The 15,741-nt window shown below is 37.2% G+C and overlaps 1 protein-coding gene and 1 pseudogene across 6 annotated transcripts in view; both read left to right on the top strand.

Annotated features, from left to right (window-relative positions):
• Positions 1-15,741, top strand: part of Diaph2 (diaphanous-related formin 2) — an 827,546-nt gene that overhangs the window by 183,239 nt on the left and 628,566 nt on the right. The window lies entirely within an intron of this gene.
• Rpa4l-ps1 (replication protein A4 like, pseudogene 1) overlaps positions 1-15,741 on the top strand; it is a 33,947-nt pseudogene that overhangs the window by 693 nt on the left and 17,513 nt on the right.

The raw sequence follows: 15,741 nt of genomic DNA on the forward strand, positions 1-15,741 counted from the left end.
TTGCTAAGTACCATTGAAGTTGACAGTGTTTTCAAGATTAGAGGGTTTTCAGTTCACAAGGTCTCCTCCGTCATGGGAATGATCATGGAGGACAAAAAATATTTGTAGTAAATTGTGTACAAATCCATTGCCATGACCTTAAAGGCCATTGAGGACAGGCAGGCTTTGGCTAAAAGGCGATCCAAGGAGCACCTGATTCCTCTGCCTATTGGAGTGTATGTCAAAGTGCTTGGCATCCTCCAGGCCTCAATGGGAAACAGAAGGCTCAAGATCTTGAGCATCTTTGTACTGGAAGACATGAAGGAGCTGTCCACACACCACCTGGAAATTGCCAATGCCCATTCCATGCTGGATCAAAGCCCTGCAGGCACAGCCACAGAAATCCAGTCCATGGTCCAGGCCGAAGTTTGAGTAGCAGCTGCCAAGGTTTCCAGGGTGTCTGGTCTTAACTTCATCCATGGGGAGGTTCTGCATCTGACTCAAGAGTGCCCTCACCAGGAAGGGAAGGCTATCAGCAAGCTGGGAACAAAGCCCCTTGGAATTACAGATGATGCCATCATGCAAGCTATCGAGTACCTGAATATGAAGTGCCATCTATCCCACCTTAGATTGCCAGCACCTTCAAGTTGCTGACTGAAACAAAAGAACTGTCTTTGTGGTTTCTAAAGATGCTTCTCTTTTGCTGTTTTCATTTTTTGGATTTACCATCTATTTCAAACAAAAAAGAAAAAGGAAAATAGTAAAGAACAAAAAACAAAACAAGATAGGCCCCTTTTTGTGAGAACACCATAGCATCAATAATAGTGTCAGGCCTTGGGCTTCTCCTTGAGCTGGATCCTCCAAAAAACCCAACAAGCAGCTGAAAGAGTCAGATGCAGATATCTACACCCGACCAATGGACAGAAGCTGCTGACCTCTGTGGTTGAGATAGAGAAAAGCTGGAAGAAGCTGAGGAGGAGGGTGACCCCATAGGAGAAGACCAGCAGTCTCAACTAACCTGGACCCCCAAGATCTCTCAGACACTGAGCCATCAACCCGGCAGCATACACCAGCTGATATGAGGCCCCCAACACATACACAGCAGAGGACTCCTGGATCTGGGTTCAGTCAGAGAAGATACACCTAACCCTCAAGAGACTTGAGGCCCCAGGGCGTGGGGGGGTCTAGTGGGGTGGGGGTGGGGGTGAGAACATCATAGAGCAAGAGGGGGTGGAGGTATGGGATGTGGAAGAGTCAGAGGGTGGACTTGGAGGGGATAAAGTCTGGACAGTAAAAAATAAAAGAAATAAAAAGCTTCAAAACAAAACAAAACAAAGCTGAACACAATTCTGAGATGATATCTGTTAGCAGCATGCTATTTCTACCTCCATTGAACTTGTCTGTTTTCTGAAGATAGTTGAAGAAAGAGTGATGGAGCCAATGGCCTGACTTTCTTTCCAAAATAATAGAAATGCCCTAGGGTGGATTTGTAAGAGAAAACAAACTTGGGTTTAAATTATTTTTCATGTTTCAGTTTATCTTAGTCATGATAACTTTTCCTAATTATAGTACATGATAAATACAGCTTTACCGAAAATGAGTTATGATTTTAAATATTCACTTCAAGTTATTTTGAGTAATTTGGTTTTATTAACATTGATTCGTTTCCTTAAAATAAGATGTTACTGCAAATTCATGCTATTCACCTTCTTTGAGACATCTTCATATACTTTCTTTAAACATGTTTAAGTTCAGTGGTTTTGCTCTTTCAGCTAAATTACAGTTCGCTTTACTTGCATAGTTTATGGATGCAAGACTGCATGTTTGTTGTGCTGGTATATTGTCTATGCTATTGGATGTTCCACTATATGTAAAATAGGTCGTTTTGCTTCAAGATCAGCAAATTGTTTCAGAGACAAGACTTGAATGAACAGAGATGATCTGAAATGTTTTTATTAAACCACTACAAAATTTTAAGTTTCCTGTGTGATTTTTATCCCTCAAATTTATTAGAAAAAGCCATTAGTTTAATGTTCTTAATGGTTATCAGCCTTTATTATGAAGTATAAATTTTTTATTTTTAACACCAAGCATTATATTTTACTAGTAGTAACTCATTTTAATGAAGGTTATATTAAATGTGAGCCGCTTTTAAGCCATTGATCATTAAGTCCTCCATTATACATATAGTAAAAATTGTGTATATCAAATTACATGTTTAGTTAAATTAGAGAAAAAATATTTTTTCTAGGAATAGATACGTGTACTTATTTATATTCAGACAGGTAGCAAATAATCTTTATCCTCTTCAATCATTAAAAGGGGACATAAACCCCATAAATCTTTTAGTTATTTAATAGTCTGTAATGGTTTTAGGAAAACCATCAGGAAATGTTGTCATCTCATTAAAATAATTACTGAAAAATCTTGCATAAGACCTTTTGAGTCACTGATTCCCCTTGAAAGCAAGTTATAAATGCTGTTTATTTTATTTTATTACTTTTTAAGCAATTTTTTATTTTATGTATCTAAATTATTTTATATACCTGCAGGCATGTGCACCTTGTATTTACTTGATGGCCTTCAGGATCATTAGAGGGCATCTTATTTCCCGGCTGTAGTGACAGAAGGTTGTGGGTGCTGGGCTCTCTAAGGTCAATCTCATCCCTTCAACCCTGTGCTGTTTTCTTATTGACAGCCATGCTGTGAACACTCCCTGAAGCACACTCCTACTGCCTCGGTATTCTTCTTTACCGTATTCCCTAAAAAAAGCTAAGCTGCCATAAACTGAACCTTTGACATATTTTCCACAAAAACAAAAACAAAAAAAGAACATTTGTTTTTAAATGTTTAGTCATCTCTCCAACTTCTATAAATGGTATTTTTGAAATAATTATTTTATCATTTTATAAATTCATCTAATGAATTTTAATCATACTTAAAGGGACCTCAAAGCAGGTACAAGACATCCCAACACCAAGTTCTCAGCACAAAGGAGATTTATTTGCACCAGAAGGACAAAGGTCAGGGAATAAGAGACAGAGACAGGAGATAGAGGATGAGGGAGAAGGTAAAGGGATATTGGCCTAGGAGGGACACAGGACTGATTCTTGATAGAGAGGAGGCACTTATGGCCCATAGGCAAATGATAATTTATAAGGGGAAAGCAGAAAACTCCTATGCTTGATGAGTTGGTTCATTTTAATTAGACATGTTAATTAAAGTGGCCAAAAGAGGGCTTTTGATTTCTGGACTTTAATACTTTGATAATTGAACCTTGGTAGTCAACTTCCAGAGAAGGAAGTGGCCAAATAAGAGACTAGACTTTGGTGGCTAGCTTTAAGAATGTAATCTAACAGTTTAATGGGCAAGAGAAGTGTACAATGCAAAATCTGTCCATGACATATTTGCCATACTCTGGCCTGTGTTTACCATGCTAACCATTTGAATATTCATCCCTCATCTCTCCCAACATACCAAGATATTAATGTCTATCAGAGTAAGCCTGTTGTTTAGCAGGTTACTTTTTTAATTCTGTTACTTTAGTGAAAGAGAAAACCAGCATTTTCCAAGGGCGACAAAGCTAAACAGAGTTCAGAACAATTCTTGGTACAGGCTTCTCATAAGGTCTTGCTCCAGCATGTGGAAATGAGAACCAAGCCTTCCTAGGAACTGATTGGAACAGTAGAAGGACTCCTGTTGTGTGATGAGCAGAAATGAACACTGAACACTGGCATAAAACATGGACTCTTAAGTAACTTCGTATTTCAGCTGACTTGATTGATATTATTATTCCTGGGGGAGGAGGCCATTAGATTATCGACACAGGAAGTATCTTATGAATTGTGATCAGGAATCATGAACAGACAAGGAAATAGTCTTCTTCTGTTGCAACCATAAATTAATTTTTTTTGTAGTGAATTAGAAGGAAATGAGGTTATTCTACTAATCTTACCCATAGTGCTTAGTGCCTTCCTGAGCAAGTTGAGCATGAGGTTGGTTGGCATACTGTATGGTAGTGGGATTGTCCATGGTGCTTGGGGTGGATCAATATTGTGATCACTGCAATGATTCCCTGTGACCTTTATTTGGCTCAGAAGTCCCTTCAGTATGTCTTTCATCTTGCCCATCTTGGAGCAATCCAGCAGCTTCATATGGCTGATGTTCCCTATCAGACATTTTTGAAATATACAGTTTTTAATATAGAAGGAATTCTGCATTACTTCTTTCTAAAACCATTACCTTTCCCTAGCTAAAATTACATGGGAGGTAAGGCAATTAAGGACCTGCTTTTCTTAGACTCGTGGTGCTGAAAGAAATGATGTAGAAGATAAATCATTACCTTGTTATAGCACCTAATATAAATGCAGAAACCTGGAGCTATGGATTTGCTATTTATGACTGTAGCTATAAGTCACTGTTGTAATTGTTGGAGCTGATTCAGTTGGCTAGTGGCAGGCTTTCATTTTTTTTCCTACACTGATACTATTATCTTCAGAAATATGGTTCCCCCCACCAACATTCAACCTTCACCCTAAAGTTCTTTGCATTTCCGAAGCTAATCTGATTTTTTTGGTCTGGGACCTATTGCTCTAATATGTACCCTTCAATAAGGTAAATAGCCAACGTTTCTCTTAAATTTTGAGGGATCTGCCATCCCATATGTGTTCCTTAGGATTCTTTTAGTTCTTTTGTTTGTTTGTTTCTTGTAACATTTATAAAGGTAGTTTTCAACTGCCCAGTCACAAAGTACATATTATTTCAAAGGTAATTTTCAACTGCCCAGTCACAAAGTACATATTATTTCAATTTTGTTTAGAGTGGTAATGATTTTGCCAATGCTTCTTTTCCCTAGTAGTCCTGTTTATGACCCAAAACATGTAGCGAAAGATACTTATTTTGAGAAGGTATCTTCAACTATTTACCAGGATAGCCATTGTAATAAAGAAGTCTGGAAACAGGAGGGTGGTGAGATGGTAGGCCATTAGCCGTGCTAAGATAGTACCCAAACCCAGTTAGTTTTCCATAAGCCTCAGTTAATGGAGGTGCAGCAATTTATGGGCAAATCAGTGTGAGGTTCTAATAGCGACACTGACTCTCCAGTATCAGATTATTTGTGTTAGCTACGTGGTTTTTGTATTGTCTGGTTCAGATTTTATTAGAGAATGTCTTGTTCCAATTTGTTATTTTGCCAAAGCCATTCATGCCAGACCATGTCATCTAGCATGCTAGCAAAAGTACTTGTCACGGTTGGGGATTTAGCTCAGTGGTAGAGCGCTTGCCTAGGAAGCGCAAGGCCCTGGGTTCAGTCCCCAGCTCCGAAAAAAAGAACCGAAAAAAAGAACCGAAAAAAAAAAAAAAGTACTTGTCACGCTAGGGGTTAAACATCAATCACTAATCAAATTAGTATTATATTGTCTGAAAAGGAAGTAGAAAGTGTGGGCCACAGTTTATTGATCTGGCTCTACTGCTTGTGAACGTGGCTTTGGATTCTGCTCCTGCAAAGTTTTTTTCTTTTTTTTTTCTTTGGTTCTTTTTTTTTTTTTTGGAGCTGGGGACCGAACCCAGGGCCTTGCACTTCCTAGGCAAGCGCTCTACCACTGAGCTAAATCCCCAACCCCAGATTCTGCTCCTGCAAATGTGGTAAGCTTTTTAGGTCCTAGTCAGCAGAGTGACTTGAAACTTAGTGCATGGAATATTCCATCAGGTAAAAGATTACATTGCTTTACCATTCATGTTTAATATATAGGTCTGTTTTAACACATGATTCATAGAATTATGGTATTTCAAGTTGTGAATATGCAAACAAGGATTACACTGCTAACATGGAGTATATGCCAGATATTATAGATATGCATATTTTGTAGAGGGAGGAGAAACAGGGAATACTATACCCTCATATTATGATAAGGTAGTCTGTAAAGGAGTCTGTCCTTAGCAACAAGCTATCATTTGAATCTTATTAAAAGATTATTAAAATCATCTAGAGAGATGATTTACAGGTTCAGTACACTGGCTCTTCTAGAATATCCATGTTCAATTCCCAGAACTCACATGGTAGCTCACAACCATCTGTGTATCTCTAGTCCCAGAGCATCCAATGCCCACTTCTGCCTTTCTCTGACACCACGAGCATATGGTGCATAGACATACATGCAGAACAAACATACATTCATACAATAAATAAATAAAAAATAAACATGGTTCCTGTTTTTAAAAAAAGTTCAGAGCATCCCTTCACAAGAACACAAACAATACAAAAATGGTGGATAAAAACACAGTAACCACAATAACAACAAATTAAATAAATGCAGGTTATTGTAACTTTTATCTGAGATTCATATTTTCTATAGAAAATAGGCTGTGGGTGTCTGTCTCTGTCTCTGTCAGCCGCTGGGTGGAGTCTCTCAGAGGGCAGCATGCTTCTGTCGCTTTCTTGATCTTGATCAGATTTATATCTGATATCCTAAGGCAGAATCTACATTTTCTCTTAAGAAAAGCAGCTTACATAGTAACTGGACAGGATGGAACCTTATAGATAATGCCATTTGAAATGGATAAATTCAAAAGATTAATGAAAGGATAGGCATCAAAAGTTAATACAAAATTATGCAAAGACTGTAAGGGAGGTTGAAGTGAAAGTCTCCCTTTCAACACACATCAATTTTTCTTCTTAAAATTATGAATGCATTTGTTGTTATGGATTATTTTTTCATATTTACAGGCTATATGTTGTTTCTGCCTACACTGTAAATTTAGTGAGATGCTAAATGTTTATATCACATGATTAAATATATGCTGAAGATATAGGGTAATGTTGTCTCCCATTTAGAACCCACAGTAAAGATTAATATTGATTTTTAAATTAAGTGTGTAGAAGGGCTGTAGGAAATAGTTATTTCACATTCCTAACAGTTTGTACATTAAATAAAACTAATTGTATTCCTTTGTAGTGTCAGTATCCACTCCATAGTACACCATGAGATACACTTTTTACTTCAACCAGGACAAAACCACCATAAGTCAGCCAACCTTGCTCCCTAGTTACTTTCCATTTTAAAAGCTCAGCCTCCCTTTCTGAATCTAACAAATAAGCAAACAAGACAGCACAGCAAAGAACAGATTAATCTTCCTAGCGGATACAAAAAAATATATAAATGAAATCAATGAAGTAACAACAGAAAGGAAACCAATGTAAGAGTAAACCAAAGACCATAATAATGTGTGTGAATTAAGTTATACACATAACCAATATATACAAAGATAAATCACTTTGAGTACAGTTTATTATGTAACATTAAATATTCCCTGAAATTAGAGATCACTGGGTGCTATCCTTTTAATCTCTTGGCTTTTATAATAATCACTACAACCTGAGTTGTTTGAAAGAGTAAAACTATAGTCTTTCACAGTCAAAGCAGACGGAGGTTCCATTGAGCTTCTTCCAAGACCCCAGATGAGGCTCTTTCTTGTCTGGTTCAATTCCTAGATTTCTTTGGTTTGTTTGCTTCTGACTTCACATGGTTTCTTTATCTTTGGACCACTTGTCTATCTTTTGTGAGGACATTTTAATTGGGCTAGGGTTTACTCTGATCTTGTAGAATTATTATTGCGATCCCTATTTTATAACTAGAAACACCCTGTTTTCAACTAAAGTTCTATTCTGAGTTTCTGAGTGGGTAATGTTTAATTCACCATTATTATGCAAAGGGATATTAGCCTTAAATTACTGAAACATCAAAACAAAAGCTCAATTAATTTCAGGAAATGGCATTACCTATCTTAGAAAAAGTGGAAAACATAATTTTTTTTGCTTTAAGCCTTCTTTATGAAATTGTATTTGTCTGCATTCGTTCTCCTTATTTAAAACAAAACAAAAAATGAAAACAAAAACCTTTGTTTCATAGTTAGAAATTATGAGAGCTAGAGTTTTATATGGTTGAGTTACACTGGAATGCTAGCTACAAGATTGGATTTCTGTACTGTAGGCTCTCACTTTCCTTTCTAAGTCAGTGTACTTGCATTGCACCTCAGTTGCTACATATGCAAATGAGATGGAAAGCTTCCACTATAAACCTACCTGTTCAATGTTCTCCTTTGCTTATTTTCAATCTTATTTTTGTGGGTTTCAGAATTAACTTAGTATCTAGGAATTATTTTATGAAGGTAGGTGACTCTTTACAGATTTAGGGACATTTTGAGCCATTGAGTATGTATTTTAATTCTTAACACAAATAATTTTTAAAAATTTCTTTTGATGTGTATGAATATTTGCTTGAATGCATATATGTGCACAGTGTGTGTGCCTGGTGCAAGTAGAAGCCAAAGAGGGTTTCAGATCCCTGGAACTAGAGTTACATAAGATTGTGAGCTCCCATGAAGGTAGTGGGAACCAGAAGCTGGGTACTTTGACAAGTGAGGGAGCAAGTGTTACTTGCTGTGCCATTCCCTAAACTTCAAGTTTTTTTTTTTATGTTTTTAGACAAGGTTCCATTGTGATGCCCTAGCTGGTCTGTAAATCATTATGTAGATAAGGTTAGCTTCAAACTCACAGAGAAAATCCACCATGTGCCACCATGCTGGTACCCATTCCTAAGACATTTTATTAAATGGTGAAGAAAGAAGATTCTTATATGTTTGCATAATTATGAATTGAACCTGATGGTCAAAAGAACCCAGGTATTTGTCTTCTCATTACCGTTTCCCATGCTTACCAAAGATTATAATAGTTTTCTTTGTGTTCAGGATCTAGTTTCTTTTTTAAAAAATACCATACACACAGTTATTACTATAAGTTATTACTATAAGTATTTAATGAATCAATAATTTCAAATTTATTATTTAGTTATTCAGGTGATTAAATGCCAAGAAAGTAATTCAGTGATATTATTTTCTGCTAAAGGCAGTTGTTGAAAAATTTCTTTTATCAGCTACAGTTACCTTGCCATATCACAAATCTTTTAGTGTGTATTCCACCATCACATACATTCTATAATAATTTCATGTTCATATGTCTGCTTTCCTAATTTGAATTTTATTGTCTTCTGGGGAAGGGATCCACTTGCATTCTTCTTTGTTTCATGATAGTTGATACTCTGTAATTTTATATACAAAAATGCGTGATTTGTTGTGTATATCGACCCACCATCAATAAGATGCCTGCTTCTCAAGTAGGGAGAAAGGATTTTCATTACTCTGACACTGTCTTGTGCCCATGCATTTTTAGCTGTAATTAGAGTAAAAGAATAAAGATAACGACTTCTACATAGTAGTGGAATGTGTTTGTTTGAACTGTATTAATAAGTTACCAACATGATTGCCTGCTTTACACAATAGATTTGGTTTCTGTGAGTGTGTGTGTGGTTTTTCATGGCAGGGTTTCTATATGTAGCCTGGGTTGACCTTGAACTCATTATGTAGACCAGTCTGGCCTTGAACTCAGGAAACCACTTGCTACTGCCTCCTGAGTGCTGGGATGAAAGGCCTATGCCTCCACCAAGCCCAATAGTCCTTTTACAGTTTCACAGGCACTGAATGAAATGCAAGGTTTATAACTCTTATTTAATACACTAAAAATCCATGTACTTGCCCGGAAACCGGGAAAGGGAATAACACTTGAAATGTATATAAGAAATACTCAAGTTAATAAAAAAAAAATCCATGTACTTTAGCAATAATAGAAATCCAAGTCTGTCATAATATGTTGTATTAGTGTGTGATTTAGATTGAATAGTAATTTACTTACAGACTTGTATTTATATACCCCTACTAAAGTTTATAAAAGGAAACAGTGCCTCCTGGGAAATAACCAATGAGTTTGGAATATTTCTCCCCACTAAAACCTTTGTAGGATACATAGATATTTGGCAATATATTTCATGAAGAGTCAAAGAAATTTGAAGAAATAAAGCCTTGTCAGAAAAGTTTCTCAATACACGACCCGATTTTGAAGAATAGTAAAAAAAGGTGTAAGAACTGGAAGGTGGAAGATTATGTGAAATACTGGTCATGACTTGGTTGCTGTGCTCATGTACTCATATTACGTGTCGTTACCTGCCTAAGAACAGTAGAACAACCCATTCAGAATTGTAGCATGATGGGTAAGTGGCACAAAAGTCCTAACTCCTTGCTGAGAAGCTATTCAGTTTATGGCAGTAAGGGAATGGAGAGTCACTTTTCTTCATTGGTTTAACCTCAGCTAGGTTATCCATGTTTCAGTGGATTGCCTCATACTCATACACTCATAGCCATCACTAATTGCAATCAGTGCGATATAACATTTAAAAGAGAAAACAGGAAGATTTGAGGGAAAATGTTGTGGGAGAAGATGGAGGAGGGAAGTGGGTCAGTATGATCAAAACATATTGTATACATGCATGACATTCTAAAAGAAAATTAAACATATTTTAGAGGATAACATGATATAATGATGACTGCATAGAATGCTTCTCATAGTTGTTATTGAATTAGCCTTGTACTCGAGGGATATGTTAGCACATTTGTAAAGTTTTCTCCTGATTTGCTTAGTTATCAGCAAAATCCAAGGCAAAATGTCTTTGTTCACTTCCTGTGACTATAACATCCTTAGTAAATGATATCACATATGTGAGAAGAGGGAAAATAAATCCTTTCAAGTATACAAATGTGCAATTGTTGTTGTTATCTCTGGCATATTTTTTTCTTCATAGTTTCTTTCATGTAGATTTAAGCATGTTTTTTAGCATATTAACAAATATACATTTAACATAATTGTAATGAAAGTAGCTGAATTTTAACAGCAGTACAAATTGGAATACGATTATTTTCTCAATTATGAGTGTTAATAACTGTTTAAACAGCCTGTATTAAACTTTTTAAAAGCTCAGCAACACAGCCAATGCTACTTAGAGAATTAATAGGTACAGGTCAATATCTTAGAACACTTTACGGGGAGTTACCTATAAAAATGGAATAATTAAGGCAAAGTTTTATGATGTAGAAATGGAAACAAGACTTAAAATGTTAGTAAGGTTCAGAAGGCAGCCTTACTAGAATAGAATTACTAAAGCGGGTTTTAATATTGATATCTTGTTTGCTTTAATTCCTAGTACATGACTTGGTTTAGAATACCAGTAGTAGTTTGTTTATATACAGAAAAGAAAATGCTGCAGTCATCTCCGCTATGCCAACCAATATGTCTTCTGTTCAAATTTTGGTTAACTCAATATCAAACACATACAGGTTAATTTGACAAAACTACTTTAAATATTAAGAGGCTTTAAAATTTTAATAATGAACCGTTAGGTTAAAATGCAATTTTTGCTTAGGCACACTCAGCAGCATAACTTATAATTGAAGGAAAATAGATCCTTGTGTCCTATATTGTTTATTTTTATTTTATTATTAACTTGAGTATTTCTTATTTACATTTCGAATGTTATTCCCTTTCCCGGTTTCCAGGCAAACATCCCCCTAATCCCTCCCCCTCCCCTTCTTTATGGGTGTTCCCCTCCCCATCCTCCCCCCAATGCTGCCCTCCCCCCACCAGTCTAGTTCACTGGGGGTTCAGTCTTATCAGGACCCAGGGCTTCCCCTTCCACTGGTGCTCTTACTAGGATATTCATTGCTACCTATGAGGTCAGAGTCCAGGGTCAGTCCATGTATAGTCTTTAGGTAGTGGCTTAGTCCCTGGAAGCTCTGGTTGCTTGGTATTGTTGTACATATGGGGTCTCGAGCCCCTTCAAGCTCTTCCAGTTCTTTCTCTGATTCCTTCAACAGGGGTCCTATTCTCAGTTCAGTGGTTTGCTGCTGGCATTCGCCTCTGTATTTGCTGTATTCTGGCTGTGTCTCTCAGGGGCGATCTACATCCGGCTCCTGTCGGTCTGCACTTCTTTGCTTCATCCATTTGTCTAATTGGGTGGCTGTATATGTGTGGGCCACATGTGGGGCAGGATCTGTGTCTGTTTTAATCTTTGCCTCTCTATTCCCTGCCAAGGGTATTGTTGTTCCCCTTTTAAAGAAGGAGTGAAGCATTCACATTTTGATCATCTGTCTTGAGTTTCATTGGTTCTAGCCATCTAGGGTAATTCAAGCATTTGGGCTAATAGCCACTTATCAATGAGTGCATACCATGTGTGTTTTTCTGTGATTGGGTTACCTCACTCAAGGTGATATTTTCCAGTTTCAACCATTTGCCTACGAATTTCATAAACTCGTTTTTGATAGCTGAGTAATATTCCATTGTGTAGATGTACCACATTTTCTGTATCCATTCCTCTGTTGAGGGGCATCTGGGTTCTTTCCAGCTTCTGGCTAGTATAAATAAGGCTGCTATGAACATAGTGGAGCACGTGTCTTTTTTATATGTTGGGGCATCTTGTGGGTATATGCCCAAGAGAGGTATAGCTGGATCCTCAGGGAGTTCAATGTCCAATTTTCTGAGGAACCTCCAGACTGATTTCCAGAATGTTTGTACCAGTCTGCAATCCCATCAATAATGGAGGAGTGTTCCTCTTTCTCCACATCCTCGCCAGCATTTATTGTCACCTGAGTTTTTGATCTTAGCCATTCTCACTGGTGTGAGGTGAAATCTCATGGTTGTTTTGACTTGCATTTCCCTTATGACTAAAGATGTTGAACATTTCTTTAGGTGTTTCTCAGCCATTCGGCATTCCTCAGCTGTGAATTCTTTGTTTAGCTCTGAACCCCATTTTTTTTTGACTTTTTCTTAAATGATTTTTAATGAAAAATTTCCAACATACAGAAAAGTTGAGAGAATATTACAGAGAACACTGATGTACTCACCACCTAGACTGGGCAGGTAGGAGTTTCCTATCCTTGTTTCATTTCATATCATTTGTCTATCTTATATTTTTATATTTTGGACACCTGTTGACGCAAATTGCTTAGGCTCTAAACATCTGAGCACACCCCTTTCTCCAATCTTGGTTACATTTGTCATCCTCTATTGCTTGATACCTTTTTTATTTTGAGATGTGGTCTCTTAATTAACCTGGAGCTTGGCAGGTTGGCTGGCCAGCTAACTCCTTGGATTGCCTCTCTCTGGATCCTGTCACAAACTCTTGAGTTTATAGGGACTCCACCACATCTGGCTTTGACAGACGTTGTGGGGACCTGAACTCAGGTCCTCCTGCCTGCACCAAGGCTTTTTATGCACTGAGCTGCGTCCCCAGTCTACAGTACACTCTTTTACATCTGGTTTTTCTCCTGACTCAGCACAATGTCTGTGAGGTTCTTCCATGGTCATAAATTTGATGTATTGCTATCAGTCTTTCACTGGACTGAGAACTTTTACTTTATCTCCTTTCCTTCTTAGACATATCTTAGACATTTTAATAGGGTTATTTGTTTCCCTGCAGTCTAACTTCTTGAGTTCTTTGTATATTTTGGATATAAGGCCTCTATCTGTTGTAGGATTGGTAAAGATCTTTTCCCAATCTGTTAGTTGCCGTTTGGTCCTAACCACAGTGTCCTTTGCCTTACAGAAGCTTTGCAGTTTTATGAGATCCCATTTGTCGATTCTTGATCTTAGAGCATAAGCCATTGGTGTTTTGTTCAGGAAATTTTTTCCAGTGCCCATGTATTCGAGATGCTGCCCTAGTTTTTCTTCTATTAGTTTGAGTGTATCTGGTTTGATGTGGAGGTCCTTGATCCACTTGGACTTAAGCTTTGTACAGGGTGATAAGCATGGATGGATCTGCATTCTTCTACATGTTGCCCTCCAGTTGAACCAGCACCATTTGCTGAAAATGCTATCTTTTTTCCACTGGATGGTTTTGGCTCCTTTGTCAAAAATCAAGTGACCATAGGTGTGTGGGTTCATTTCTGGGTCTTCAATTCTATTCCATTGGTCTATCTGTCTGTCTCTGTACCAATACCATGCAGTGTTTTTCACTATTGCTCTGTAATATTGCTTGAGTTCAGGGATACTGATTCCCCCTGAAGTCCTTTTATTGTTGAGAATAGTTTTAGCTCTCCTGGGTTTTTTGTTATTCCAGATGAATTTGCAAATTGTTCTGTCTAACTCTTTGAAGAATTGGATTGGTATTTTGATGGGGATTGCATCGAATCTGTAGATTGCTTTTGGTAAAATGTCCATTTTTACTATATTAATCCTGCCAATTCATGAGCATGGGAGATCTTTCCATCTTCTGAGGTCTTCTTCAATTTCTTTCTTCAGAGTCTTGAAGTTCTTATTGTGCAGATCTTTTACTTGCTTGGTTAAAGTCACACCGAGGTACTTTATATTGTTTGGGTCTATTATGAAGGGTGTCGTTTCCCTAATTTCTTTCTCGGCTTGTTTCTCTTTTTGTAGAGGAAGGCTACCGATTTATTTGAGTTAATTTTATACCCAGCCACTTTGCTGAAGTTGTTTATCAGCTTTAGTAGTTCTCTGGTGGAACTTTTGGGATCACTTAAATATACTATCATATCATCTGCAAATAGTGATATTTTGACTTCTTCTTTTCCAATCTGTATCCTCTTGATTTCCTTTTGTTGTCTGATTGCTCTGGCTAGAACTTCAAGAACTGTATTGAATAAGTAGGGAGAGAGTGGGCAGCCTTGTTTAGTCCCTGATTTTAGTGCGATTGCTTCAAGTTTCTCTCCATTTAGTTTAATGTTAGCAACTGTTTTGCTGTATATGGCTTTTACTATGTTTAGGTATGGGCCTTGAATTCCTATTCTTTCCAGGACTTTTATCATGAAGGGGTGTTGAATTTTGTCAAATGCTTTCTCAGCATCTAATTAAATGATCATGTGGTTTTGTTCTTTCAGTTTGTTTATATAATAGATCACGTTGATGGTTTTCCTTATATTAAACCATCCCTGCATGCCTGGGATGAAGCCTACTTGATCATTGTGGATGATTGTTTTGATGTGCTCTTGGATTCGGTTTTCCAGAATTTTATTTTCGCGTCGATAGTCATAAGGGAAATTGGTCTGAAGTTCTCTTTCTTTGTTGGGTCTTTGTGTGGTTTAGGTATAAGAGTACTTGTGGCTTCATAGAAGGAATTCGGTAGTGCTCCATCTGTTTCAATTTTGTGGAATAGTTTGGATAGTATTCGTATGAGGTCTTCTATGAAGGTCTGATAGAATTCTGCACTAAACCCATCTGGACCTGGGCTCTTTTTGGTTGGGAGATCTTTAATGACTGCTTCTATTTCCTTAGGAGTTATGCGGTTGTTTACCTGGTTTATCTGTTCCTGTTTTAACTTTGGTACCTGATATCTGTCGAGGAAATTGTCCATTTCCTGCAGATTTTCAAGTTTTGTTGAATATAGGCTTTCATAGTAAGATCTGATGATTTTTTGAATTTCCTCTGAATCTGTAGTTATGTCTCCCTTTTCATTCCTGATTTTGTTAATTTGGAAACACTCTCTGTGTCCTCTCATTAGTCTGGCTAAGGGTTTATCTATCTAGTTGATTTTCTCAAAGAACCACCTTTGGTTCTGTTGATTCTTTCTATGGTCCTTTTTGTTTATACTTGGCTGATTTCAACTCTGAGTTTCATTATTTCCTGTCTTCTACCCCTCCTGGGTGTATTTACTTCTTTTTGTTCTAGAGCTTTTAGATGTTCTGTCAAGCTGATGACATATGCTCACTCCTGTTTCTGCAGGCACTCAGAGTTATTAGTTTTCCTCTTAGCACAGCTTTCATTGTGTCCCATAGTTTGGGTATGATGTACCTTCATTTTCATTAAGTTCTAAAAAGTCTTTAATTTCTTTCTTTATTTCTTCCTTGACCATGTTATTGTTGAGTAGA

This window comes from Rattus norvegicus, chromosome X (assembly GCF_036323735.1).
Source record: "Rattus norvegicus strain BN/NHsdMcwi chromosome X, GRCr8, whole genome shotgun sequence".
Taxonomy (NCBI): Eukaryota; Metazoa; Chordata; class Mammalia; order Rodentia; family Muridae; genus Rattus; species Rattus norvegicus.